Source organism: Anopheles darlingi, chromosome 3, assembly GCF_943734745.1.
Source record: "Anopheles darlingi chromosome 3, idAnoDarlMG_H_01, whole genome shotgun sequence".
NCBI lineage: Eukaryota > Metazoa > Arthropoda > Insecta > Diptera > Culicidae > Anopheles > Anopheles darlingi.
Window position 1 is genome coordinate 26,045,939 of NC_064875.1, and position 13,864 is coordinate 26,059,802.

General features: G+C 49.3%; 1 protein-coding gene across 2 annotated transcripts in view; it reads left to right on the forward strand.

The window, feature by feature from the left end:
- The window catches only part of LOC125954271 (insulin-like growth factor-binding protein complex acid labile subunit), a 104,139-nt gene that overhangs the window by 10,720 nt on the left and 79,555 nt on the right, over positions 1 to 13,864 (forward strand). The window contains exon 1 of one of the 2 annotated variants that reach the window (XM_049684428.1): positions 7,578 to 7,603. The exons of the other annotated variant lie outside the window; for it this stretch is intronic. The gene's annotated coding sequence lies outside the window, so the exon portion shown is untranslated. Of the gene's footprint in view, positions 1 to 7,577; positions 7,604 to 13,864 lie in introns of those variants that run through there. 2 annotated transcript variants of the gene reach the window in all.

Here is a 13,864-nt window from a genome sequence, read left to right on the forward strand (position 1 = left end):
CTCGAAATTATCACCGAGCACATAAACATAATTCTTTCCTCGCCGTCTGTCCGGTCCCATTCTCTCTCTCTCGCTCGTCTCCTGCGGATATGTCGCTATCGCCGGGCATCTCCACAGTTCCCATCTGGTCCGTTTTGCAACGATGTGCAAACTCTCGCTCTCTGCTCTCTGCTCTGCTCAACTGGTGTGTTGGTCACCTCGAAGACGAGAAAAGAAAAGAAGTGGAGAGACATCGGCGGCGGATGCTGCTTTGCTGGCTTACTCTACCCCACGCTTTTATTTACTTCCTTCGCTGGGTGCTACATTTTGCACAATTCCTTCATTTCCTCGCGTCGTGAAGTGTCGTGGTCTTGGACCAGCGGACCATTCGGTGCTCCAGACTCGTCTAGCTTCCTGTCGCGTTCCGTCTCTCTTGGTCTCGGTGGTGTCTGATGCGCACACCACGTGGCAATCAATTTCCCCCCCGGTTTTCCGCCCAGCCTCGGGACGCAATGGCCCGGGAGGAAATAACAGTTCACCGCGGAGTAGTTTTGTTCCCATTTTTCCAGTCCGTTTGGGGGAGGCTTTTGTCCGGGACTCACTCATTCTTTCCGTGGTGTACCTGCCACGACCGCTCAACCCCTTTCACTGCCACCTCGAATTGCTCAATTCCCCGTTTTTGTTTCAAAAACATCTCATGATACTACTGGAGAAGCCCTCTCATAAACACATGGCCATCGAGCCATCGCCTCCAATGGGAGGAGGATGTGTCCCGGACCCATGGCCATGTATCAGCGCGCTTTGTTGCTGATGTAGCGATGTCGCGATGACTTCCTGGCCTTGCTCAACGGGTGGGGGTGGAACATATAATTCTTCTGGACGACCACCGTCCGATCGCACTGACGCGGTCACTAACTGTTGCAAAGCACTCGATGTAATGTGCGAGCTCAGTGTTTTTTTTTAACTTTCTGCGAGGCGAGGAGGGCAAATGATGGCACAAAAATAGAGCGAACTGGCCAGCCTGGGGTTGAACTAGAATTAGTCTTTACGACTTGGCAGTAGCCCAACGACAGGATGGAGTTTTTTGCAGGAGATGGTGCAATAGGGGAGATGTTTGTTTCCTGATCTTGGCATTGGAGAAAACTCGTTTAAGACTACTAAAGACAGGATATGGGTTCTAGAAATCGAATCCTTTACGTTTGCAAAAGAATGCTAATAGATATGTTGACATAAGTGTTATACTAATTTAAGAATAACTGTTTCTTTAATAACTTACAACTTTTGGATTCAGATTCTTGACGCATCTAGTCGATACACTAAATTTGGAATCGAGTTCTTGAGTTGAGTGCTAAAGATGTGTCACAAGCTTCAATATTTCGCCTAATGAACTATGAACTGTTAGTATCTTTGGAGCAATCAAAATATGCCCTGCAGATATAAGATATTGATTTATCTTTTTTACAGTCTTTCAAATACTATGCCATACAGGTTGGTACAGTGCTGTACTATCGATCTATACTAACGATAATTCGAACGTCATTCACCAGAACGAATATAGTGGCGGTTCTATTTGAGCTTTTATTTTATCTAAATAGTTTTTATGTATTGTGATGTCTATTACCAATTTTGAGACATCATCAAATGCACAAGCAATTACCCTGTGGCATGTACGTCAGCTGCTTCGTTGCTAACACATATTTGCGGCCCAAAAATGTGACACATTCTCGCTTTTACTTCAATTAATGACTATTTGTAGAAAGCAGCGCTCTAGAATTGCTGCTATTTTCTTCAAGACAACAAACGCTAATCCGCATGATCCGCCCGTAGCAAAGATTAAACAAACAAAAGCGTGCTTCGATCCAGAGATCGCCATTCCTTGTCGTGTGGACTCCCGCATGGGGTCAACGCATATCGTGGCACATAGTCGACCGGCTGGCCGACGGGATTAATCACTTACGGGCCGCCACCACCCCCCCCCCCCCCCCCCCCCGGGTGCCAGTCCAGACGCGCTCGGTAAAGCTCGGAAATTAATCTCAATTAACGCTTTGCCCCCGAGCCCGACGAGCCGAGCGACCGTTTTTCTTGCCCGGAAATGATGGTTTGTATCCCGAAAAACCGCCCGTGGGTTGGCGTCCCGTCCTCGTCCGTCCGTAAGGCGTGGCCGTTAAGAAAATGCCGGGACGGTCGTCGTCTTCCGCCCAACGTTCTTCAGTGATCGCTGCGCAGCGAAAGACAACGGCATCGTTGTTTTTGGGGTTGAAATACCTCCTAGCGGAATCAATTCACACCATCGCTTCTCCCTTTCGGTCGGTCGGTCGGGTTCCGGAAATGATCGTTTTGTCGCGACGCGAAACCATCGAGATGAACCTCTCCGGGGTTCCGGGTCCGGGAGTATTTCTAGCCCGGCTCTAGTGGTCCTATTCCTCTATTCCTTCGTTCTCGCACACGTTGGCCTCATTTGCAGGCAGGTTATTAATGGTAGCACCGGAGCGCTACAATTAATTCGCCGCTTGGCTGCAGAGGAGCCTGGGAGGTGACTTCTATCATTCCCGGTCCCTCACCAAGAGTGATAGAAGTTTGCTCAACTGCTGGGGCGGACATACCAGAAACGATGGCAGAAGTTTCGGTTAGCTTTCGCACCTTTTCGGCCCGGGGACTCGCGCGCCGCCGGTATGACGGGCGGACACTTTTTCTTCTACATCCTCCTGACGAGACCGACTTAAGAACGACTTGGAGGGAAAAAAGTGGTTTAAACAGAAGTGTGCACAGGAGCAGGAGGTGAAGGTTGGTCGAGGCACACACACACCTGTGCATTATGTGGAGCGTTAGGCCAAGAGTTGCTCACCGCCTGGAGCCCTAGGCCGTGGCCAAAGTTTTGTCGGGTATAGACGAAGGAGAAGAAGAGGCGCTAGCTTTAGGTAAAATTAATTACGGCTCTATAAATCTCAAACCACCTCCGCCTTAGGCGTAGGTGCAGCACCTTGGTCTCGTAGGGTTAAATGAATGGCACTGGATAAGTGTCCGAGCCGCAGCAGCTCCAGGAGCAGCAGCGTAGGTTCTAATCCGACGTAAGACATCTACTACAACCGTATCCAAGGCGCAGTGGTGCATCCGATGATGAATGGGATGCATCGGTGCATGCCCCCGGGGTTGCGTCAGATGCCATTGTATTGCCTCTCTCTCTCTGCTCTCTGCTCTTTCTTTCAGTGGGTACGGCGAAAGGTGAGTCAAAGTTGAAGCATTTTTCTTCCACACAGTTTTTGCTCCAATTCACGAGGAGTTGCTAAAAGGACGTTGTCCAACATTTATCTTGAAGTTCCGTTCCGTCTTTTAGGACCTCGAGGACCTCATTACCAGCGTCACTTTCTTGCTGCAGTCCACCGCTGCAGGACACCGTGGCCGTGCCGTGGAACAACTAGTGCGAGAATGAATTTAAAAACTTTTACCACCCATGTCGAGTCCGACCGAGGAAAAGGCGAATAATACAAAAAGACAGACGCGACGGAAAGCGAGAGGGAAAATAGATAATTTTATTACCTTCAACGCCCGGGAAAACTTTCATTTCATGCAGTTCGACAGCAGCCGTGAGCTTCCGCAGTTTTCGCGTAGCTTCGGAGGAAATTGCTTTGTGTCCAGAGTCCAGACCGGTAGAGTTCGCCTTCCGTTCACATTTGCGGTCTACCAAACACCCCCTGGCCAGTGTGTGTGTCTCTGTGTTCTGGGGCGGTTTTTCGAGGGAAAAAGTTAAGTTCCCTCCCGGTTCCATTGTGCTGTGTAGAGGAAATGTATTTTTTTCTGTTTAGTTTCGTTGTCCTCGTGTTCTGACCCCTTCGCCGGTTATCTGACCAACTGCATCGCTGTCTGGTAGTGGCCATTGAATGCAGTTTTCGAATTGCATTTCGGGTAACTTCTGTTAATTAGTGTCTTCCACTCATTCGCTCGCTCGAGTCCGGATGGTTATGTCCGGAGCCATTATGGCGCAAACGATGGGAAACGATGACTCCGGTCTTCAATAGATTGCGATCGCGCTAGTGCAGACGGGGTGTGTCGGGGACGGTCAAGGTCAAGGCGAGTCGGTTGACGATAACCCTCCATCGTCGTCGTCGTCGTCGTCACCACCGTGTCGTGCACGTCGGTGCGTTTATGAGGCGAATTAAGGGGAATTAGTTTCCTTTCCATTTTCTTTCGGGTTACAACGTCTCCGAGAGAGCGATAGCGACCAAAGGGGACGATAAACTTCTCGAAGCGCGAACACACAATGGAAAGGAAGGTGGGGGAATGAATGTGGCCATTTTGCTTCCAAACTTCCTTCCTTTTTTGTGGTTCTAAGGACACCTCACTAACGAGGAAAGAAAATGAAGAGCATTTTTGTTTTCGTTTTTGCTGCGAAAATGGTTATTGTATATTCGCTCCGAGCAGATAACGCCGAGTGCGGACGACGGACCACGGACGAACAGTGTACAGTGCAGAAACCTGGTTGTTGGAGTAACTGCATTCCTCGGCTTGTTTTGTTGCAAAGGAAAATTGCTTCCGTTTTATGGTCTAATCCCTTCTTTTACACATCTCCCGACAATGTGGGGAGCTCCCCATCCAATGGGGTAGAAGACAGAATGGTGCATAATGCTGGTATTGTGCTCAGGTCTTGGCGCCGGCCACAGTGGCGCTCGCCTTCCACCCCGGTGTTTCGCAGTTTATAATTAAAAGATTTTTATCTCAATTTGATAAAGTTTTACGTCCATCTTGCCCCGACGATGAGGGTACGGTGTGTGTGTGTGTGTGTAGCCGAATGCAAATGGAACGGAGAACCCGGGGAGGTTTTCGCTGGAATGCCCGAGAGCTCTGAGAACCAAGAAGAAGGGAGTAGCGAGTTTGTTGCAAATGGCTCATTTCGTCGTTGCAAAGACAGAGAGACAGAAGACGTGGAATATGCAGACACACCACTGACGTTGTGTGTGTGTTGTATTGTGTTATCGCAGATCACGCCGAGGAAGATCGCTGTTGCGCCATGTTAACCATAAAGCCGACTAAAAGTTGTTGCATTTACTCGGCGCCCCCTTTGGAGAAGTCGTTCTCAGAGTTGGAGTCTTCGGCTGTTGGATTCTCGTGTATGTCATTTCAACAAGTGGCCCAACCTCCACAAGATCCCAAGCCATTGATAAGCTGGCGCGAGAAACATTCAAACTTCCATTCGGATCGGAATGCCATCAACATGGTGTCAGCGCAGCGAGCGGTATTCAAAGCGCGGCATATCAGTCTGCATATCATCAGCCCTTGTTTGGCAGTCATTAAGCGACGCATTACAAAGTGGAATGTTCCGGCAGAGCAGCAACTCCAGCGCACTTTGGCCACGGTCTGGTACTTCGGTGACATTAGATTCGGAGCTCACCACGTTCTGCAGCACATTTTTTGCACATTTTTTTCGCTTTCCACCGAGTTTCCATTACGTTTTCACATTTTTGTTTTTCCCTCCACCTCCTTTTGGAGCATCTGCCCGTGTTGGATGTGTGTGTGTGTGTGTGTGTCTGGCATCATAAATTGGACTTTTAATTGACACACTCGGCAGTGGCAGTGGCAGTGCATGAATGTCATCCCGGTGCCCATACTGTGCGCAGTACGGAGGAAAACTAAATTTCGTTCCCTTTCGTTGGGCTTTTGGCTGGTGCTGCTGCTGCTGCTGCTGCTGCTGCTGCTGCTGCTGCTGCTGCTGAGTTTCGTACAGCTCCGTCAGTCCGTGTGGTTTTCAAAATGCAGTACAGTACTGCGCACAGTGTGGTCCAGCAGCTGGCCCTTGTCTCTTGACGAGGTGGAGTCTATGATGCAATTTATATGCATTCTTCTTTTGCTGCCAGTCGCAGGGACAGCTCATGGATAGCGCAGTTAGCCACCGGACAGAGAGTCCGTGAACTGTGGAGTGTAACACTGAATCTAGGACATCCTCGCCCACCTCGTGATGTCCTGGTTGGTTAAAATGTTACAAAATGCCGCTTCAGCATCATCCTGCTCTTCTGCGGCATGTTTGTGGTTTCCATCGTCTTCCTGTGTCTCCAGCGCGTGATGAACTCATGAGCATGCATCGTGTGGACCTCGCCATGGCCTGGTGGTGATCGTTGTTTATTAAAAAATATAAATTGATGCACCAACGAGGAGGAGAGCAAGACGGAGCAGTAGTGTGGTTAGTTCGGTTTCGGTTAGCGTACACACTCTGTGGCTTCCCACTTGCGGGCGGTTTCTTTTTCTTTACTTCGCCTTACTTGTTGTATTACAAGGCGCTAGAAGTTACACCGTGAAAATGGCACGCAGCGATTGTACAACGAAGATCGGCAGCTTCTCCATCTTCGGTCTATCGTTGGTCCATCTACAAGCAACCAAGGCGCTATCGATGGGGTGCCGCCAAGTGATGGAGAGAGAGAGAGAGCGAGCGACAGGGTATAAGCAAAACCACAGTCGCGCCACAAGGTTTCATCATCATCGTCATCATCGTCGTGGAGGGCGAAGACGGTTCTGCGGTTTAGTTGGCGTCTTCCAGCCGTCGGATCTACAGAAGAGGCGTTGAATTCCACTCTGTTCCAGCTCGTGCTGGGCGCGCGAACTCGCTCACTTGCTGTGAAGTGACTGGCGAGGCGTGATCTTTATCAGCGAGGAGCTCGAGCGCTTGAAACGAAGTGGTCCAAGTCCAGGAGTGGTTGACGCGTCGCTGATGCCAACGGCAGCGTTGACCACTTGGGAGTTGCGGGAATTGAATTGAACTAATTAAGGCAGCGGCGGCGGCATCTCTTGTCCCGTAGGTCCGCCTTGACCGCACGCTCGTGCTTATACTGCGCTTGTTCGGAACTGCTCTTCCTCTTTTTCCACTGTACCGTTTGTTCTCTGACTCAGACCAAAAGCAAACAAAGCGCTCCATATTAATATGCCCCCTCCATCCAGCGATAGAACTAGCCCTAGGCCTATAGCGCACCACCAGGTGTGTCACTTCTTCGCTCCATGATCGAACGAATACCAAAAATGATTTCCCGACACGCGTGAAATATGGGAAACACCGAAATGGAGGTCATCAGCAGGAGCTGCTGAATGCTTTTAGCTCGATTGCCAACGCGCCGTGCCACGCCTGACAGGGAGGGATACCTTTGTGGTACTGCGATCTGTTCGGCGCTCCAATTCGAAAAGTGTCTTGAAAACGAACAATATGCTCGCGCGCGCTCTCTCCAATAGGTCATTTGGTAGGTCACCGCGGTCTCTTCCAGGCCTGGGTATTAGTCCATTCGCGGCTGGGATAGACGGATGGGACGGTGATTTGTTCTTCTGTTCACGATCCTCCACTCAGTACCACCCGCTGCTCATTAGCGCCTACGATTTGAGGTGTGCAGCGCAGAGAACAACGTCCGTCCCGAACAAATAGGTTAATTGGAGGAACCGCGAAATCCACCAATCCTCCAACCCCGGGGGAGTGTCTCGCGGTCTTAGTGATGATTTAGTGATCACTTTTTTCTTCGGGTGTTCGGATCGGATCGTTGGTTGGTGTTTATTAGTGAAATTTGGGGAAATCCAGACGATGGTGGCAGCGGTGGTTGCTCAAGAAAAATGACCAAATTTCCGGCTTAACGTCCACAAGGCGTCCCAGGGCGAGGTGAGTTCGCACCATGTAATCTGATTAGGGATTAGGGGCGTGTACGGAGGGGGGGGGGGGCTTCGGGATTCCGGGACATACGGGCCGCCCTTTTGATGAGAACTGACCAGTTGTTAGTCCAGTTTCTGGGTTAATTTGATATCGACACGCTACACTTTCTATGGCGCGAAAGGTGCTACTATAAGCCATCGCCGCTCCAAAGATCCAGTGAGGGTCGATCAATGGAGGTCTGTGATTAGGTGAGGCATCATGCTCGCTCATAACTTCTACTAACTCTCTCTCTTCCTCTTTCTCTTTCTCTCGCTCTGCTCACTTACAGGTAATTTCACATGTTTTGTACCACATCACCTGCACCTAAATTCGGTTGCGGCTGGACCCTGGACGGCGGCTTAACGGCGTGTGAGTACCGGTATCGGTTTCTCCCCGTCGGTCGGGCAAGTGTTTCGAATTACCGACTCTCACGACATCGATCAAGGCAAGGGGGTGTCTAGGTGGGAGTGAGCGAGAACCGGCCTACCTACTGTTACTCCTACCAGCCCCGGGGTAATTTCCACTGTTTATTATAGATTTATAGCGCTCAACGGTCGGTTCCGTTTCCGGCCATCCGGTCTTACTACTACTACTACGTCGGTGCCGACCGCGAAGGTGATCGGTTTCGGTTGGCCGACGTCCTCTCCTACCCTAAATTCGTGGCTATTCGAGGTGTACGGGTCCGTCGGACGACTTACGCCAAATTTATAGTCGGTTTACATGACCTAAGTAAACTACTTCTCGATTGCCACGCCGGCATGCCAGCCAGGCTTTTGATGGTTGGCTGGCAGAATACTTCGGTTCAACAACCATTGTACACCGATAGCCCTTGGCTATAGGCGTTGTGGGAAATAGGACTGGTGTTTGGTGCCGCAAGATATGCAAATCAGTAGCGCCAAGTAGTTGTAGAGTACCGTGACGGCATCTGGCTTATAAATCGTATAAACCGTCCCAGGGAAGCGGAGTGGCAGCAGCCACCATCTCCTCATTGTTTTTTATGTTTCCCCTCCCCCCCCGGGGGCCTATCTGCACGAATTAATCTAAGGAATTAGTGCCCTGTACGCGGTATATGATGAATTGCGTTACCTTTAACCTTGCGAAGTTCGTAGCGGTTGTACTAGAGCGAGAAGTTTGCGGGTTTTTGGAACTTAAGGGCAGGCTTTGGTTATTTCGGGCAAAAGAAATGCTTATTTTTGACGATTTTTAGTGAAGAAACCATTCAACTTAATTTTTTCAATATAATTTCATATATTGGTTCTATTTTGGAGAAGATTTGGTCAAAACTACGTTCATGGCATTCAATCTCAAAAGGCTAGTTAGCAAAAATGTACTTTTTACGGTGCCCATCGTAGCCACGTGCTGGGTCATCAGAAATATACAAATGAATATTCTTTGGTAGGTTATAAGTTTCTCCAGGTAGCCCCGTCGAGTTTTTGTTCAATTTCTCATTTTTCGGTTTTTGGCAGATTTTTGTAGTTGATAAAGTGTTGTATTGTTCTATGTTGCCTCAAAAATCGACAAATCACATAATTAAAAAAATTATCTAAAAAAAGTATCAAGTCCAGTAGTTTTTCGGCACCGACTTTGAAAATGTATGTTTTGGAAATCGCGATTTAAAGTTGTATGAAAGGTGGATTTTCAAAAATAAATATCTTTATCAACTTTGCTTCGACTGATCCCAAAATTTAAGAAAATATTGTTGAAAGAATAATCACTGATAAAAAATGTTAAACATAAATGCGAAGAATTAAAATAAAATACCGAAGCCCCCCTTAAGGACTCAGAACCAACAACACCACCACTGCGGGAACATTGCTCGTTGAAACTGGATACCATTAAAGCAACTTCTACTGACCGATAATATTGACTCCTGCTGCTGCGAACGCCCTCACAGAAACCGTGGCTTTAAACATGCAACATGCACCATAAATCCTGTGCCCAACACACACGCACACATGCTCGTTTCGTTCTATGACGATACGAGGAGCCCTTTCGCAAACAAACGACCAATTTCCCACCAGACCAGACACTGGGCCCGGCCACTAGCAAGCTAATCGGTACCGGTGCCAAATTTCAACATGCTCCCTATGCTCGGTATGCCGATCGGAACCCCCCGCTACCCCCGTTCTATGTTGCTCTTGCCGTAAAATGCAATTTATGCTTCTATCTACAGCATGACGCCGCACTGTAGCGTAGTGTGCAGCCCAGAAGAGGCGCGCGGGGCGGGGGCGCAAACATAACTTCAATTATTTCCATAATCATTTTGAACCCCGCACTCCACTCTCTCTACCATCTCCCCCCTTGGGGGCGGGTTGGTTATAATGATAATATTGAAATTTTTGGGCAACATTCATATTTACTTATTGCGCTGCTAGGATCCAGCAGTCAGCCAGCTGCCGTGCCCGAGGGGTTGGGGGTCGATCCTCGACCTATACCTCGACCTGTCGTCGATGGTTGCTTTGATTCACGATGCAGCAACCAACAGCATATAGGGTACATAAACACAACGGCCTTTCGTTCGGTGCTCAATGGAGAATCGTCTCGCAATGCATCCGAAACCGGTGCCAACGGTGCCGACGGTGGATGATGAACATCATCATGGGGATAGAGAGAGATGCAATATACGAACTCCAAACGGGCTGAATACCCGAAAGGCGTCGAAAGCGTTCGAAATTGATTGTTAATTAATAATAAATAGTGCACGCCAATGTTGGATTGCTCCAGCAGCAGCAGCAGCAGCAGCAGCAGCAGCAGCATCACATTTCTGCAGCTGGTGCCGTGCTGATGGTGTTTTGTCGCATAAATCTGCGTCCCGATTCCCGAATGTCTGTGTCTCTCGCTATTGACAGATCAACAGATACGGAAAATTGGGAATTGTTTTGGGAGTGAAGCGATTAGCGTGTAGTAGACAGCTGAGGAGGAACCGAACCGAACCGAATTGTAATGTCGACTCTCGATCCACCCGGATGCGGATTCTGGTCGATTGGACGTTTTGCAATCAATTTCCTGCCCGGTTCAGTATTCGATTATCTCTTGTTTTTCTGCCGGTTATAAGCATAGTTATGATGCATTTCCTCACCACGACCACGGACGAGCTTTTGTGCTGCATTGGTGTATTGCGCGATGAATACTAGATCACCACTTGGAGTGCCAACGTGTTCCAGTAGCTCAGGGTTCTTTTCGCTTGTTTCGCTAATGGTACTGCTGCTGCTGCTGCTGCTGCTGCTGCTAAGTGTCATCTGATGCTCTCTTTCTCTCACTCTTTTTTTTCGATTACTGCTGCTTCCTCTTGGTCCACTGGACGCTGGAGCGTGAGATTGGCCATAGTATAGTTAGTTGGTGGTGCTGATCAAAAAAAGGTTTCGTTCACTACAGCACTTTGGATCGCGAACCAAATTAGGTCAGCTCTCAGGCCCTAACGATGAAAGCGCCATAACGAATCGCACTTTTTCATCATCAGCCGACCCGAACCCGACGAAAGCATGACAAAAGTATCCGCTTTCCCACCAACAACATCAACACCACCCCGCCGGCACCCCTCTCCTTTGGCGAGGAAATAGAAAATGGAGTCAGAACCTCAACGGTTCGCTCGCTCGCTCGCTCGCTCGGTCGGGAATCTAAAAAAGTTGTTTAATTTACGGACATTTCAATTTATGTGTGTATGCGCCGTGGAGTCGACTCCGCGTCGCATGCATTCTGATGAATAAAAAATTAAAGACCAGACACTCTCGCGGGTCTCGCGGGGTTGAGCTTTCGACCTCGAGACCTATAACTGTGTGGGGAGTGTCCTGCTGGTTGTGGTGCTGCTGCTGCTGCATCCCGAAGTTGGCATTTCGAGCGACCTACATAGATAGAAGGTTTTTAAAACCAGCAGCCAGGAAAAAAAACTGAAAGCAAAATTACGGAGGTCCGAAAAAGATGGTGGTCCATCTCATGTGAAGCGAGTACACGGCGCGGCGATCAGAGGCGAGATCTGCAGCACTACTCTGCTGTCGATGCACTCCGATTTACCCTTGCGGTGCTTCCTGTGTATATGCTCCGAGTACACACTCGGGCAATTTATTTGCGATCTGTTTTTGCATGTTTCGTTTTTGCACTTTTCCCTCTCCGATGACGAATGCACCTGTTATATGTAGTGTGTGTTTGATTTCGTTTCAGCCGCCGCCATGCGCGCTCTATTGGTTCGTTGGGCGTGTTAGTTTTTTTTTTCCTCACGCAGCATCAAAGGCCGGGTACGATGCGAAAGCGACCGGATTTCAATAATCAACAATCCATTAAATAATTAAAACTAAATTTGTATGCTTTCGCACCGCGGCGTCGCTTTTTTGTCACCCGGGCGCGTGATTCGTTTATGATGCCCTGGCCAAATGGAAACGGGAATTATGTTATTGACAATCAGCCGTTCGAGTTTGTCTCTGATTTCGGAACTTTCCGTTCAGTTCCGTTTCTGTGGAATCCACAACAAAACGGGAGAAGAAGTGAAGCTTCATCGACAGCGGTTGATATCCACGCCTTTCATCGATTGATATGTTTTCATCAACGGGATGGTATTAGTAGGTTGGTTGGTTGGAAAACTAATTTGCCTATTTCCACTCTTTTGAGGCTATTCTAGGGAAGTGAAGGCATAGACAAAAGCCGTCACTTTGATGTCCTGCTGCTACCATTGGCCATCCATCACTGTGAACTCGCGGTTCGGTGCAGCATGTTGTCGATTATGCTAGCCGGGCACCCGGGTAAATGATGTTAATCAAAGCCCTTGCCACTGTCACTGCACCGTATGTACACACTAAGCCGCGTACACCGATCAGGCCCCGAAAACGGCGGCCACAATGACGGGGAGCGTAGTAGTCCGCAAATAGTCCGCTTGTAAACGTCAATCGGAGTTTTCGCTGAAACAGCAGCAGACGACACCCTCCCATGGCTTTGATTTCGCGGAATCACGAACCGGTCACCGTGACACGTGGAGTTCGAACACGGCCACGACGACGACCGCGCCTGAACTCAGGTGACGGCCGGAAACCGGCCGAAAAGCCGGTGACAGTGACACTAATCCCCGCACATCGTGCCCATCCGATTGCTTGGTTTGATTTGATACCTCGATTGAACCCGGCCTGGTGGAAGCTCCCGGTCCTAGGGCCTGTCAAGCACCCTTTGTTAAGGGAAGAGACGGAAACAAGGGAGAGAGAGAGACGCGTGGGATAAAAAACCCGTCGAATCCTGAAAATCCCCTTAACTCGTTTCGTTGGTCGAATTGTTCCAGGGAGGTTTGGACGACGACGGTTGTCGAGCGCATCGCAAACAATCCCAATTCCATTGCACAACGACCAGAGCCACCGTTCTATTGCGACCCCGTGGTATGGGCCACGGTGAAAAACCACATCTAAAACGAGTCTTTGCCTCTCTCACTCGCACGCTTTGCGAACGGTGTACGTGGTTCGGAGTTAGAACCTTCCCATTGGAACCCTGGTTTGTCGGTTATCTGCCAATACGACGGCAGAGGAGGGTCCAGGATTGATGTTAGGTTATATATTTAACGAATAAAAGAGGAGCTACACACGCAGTGACTTCTGCAGAGGTGCTTGCTGTGCTGGCAGTCGTATGGCTTTGCAAATCCAAGTACCATCGACCCAGTCCCGGGTGATCGTATATCCTATACGCTAGCTGCGACCGTATCAGTACATCCGCTGGTAGGGGCCAAGTGTTGTGCACGTGCAGTGAATCCTTTTCGGGCCTTTCAGAATCCTTTGATCGCGCGCAATGGCGCCACAGTAACCGATAGGTGACACCGTGTCCAATCTTACTCCAACACCATCAGACACCAGCACTCCAGCAGGTGGTGGCGCTCTTCACTTCCGTAACTTCCGAGCTGCAGTAACAGAAGGAGGGAGCTTCAATTTCACGCGAAATCTACGTCTACACGACGCGAAATACCTGACGGAAGTTTGCAAACTTTGACTTATGGAACTTCAAATTTAAATATCTAAGTCGATCGAACCCGGACCAGACCTAACCCTTGGACTTTGGGCTTTGTGGTTTCACCCGAGCCAATCTTCAGGTGACTCCTACAATACGTGACTTTGGCACCGTTTCTCCAGATTTATGCCTTAACCGCTGCTACTGCCTCCTCTCGTGATCTGATGGCCCTTAGTTGATGCGATGGCCTTTTGCCAAAACCCCTTTTGGCGGCCAACCGCAGACCGCGCTTCGTGACGGCGTCTTGAGGCTGACAAA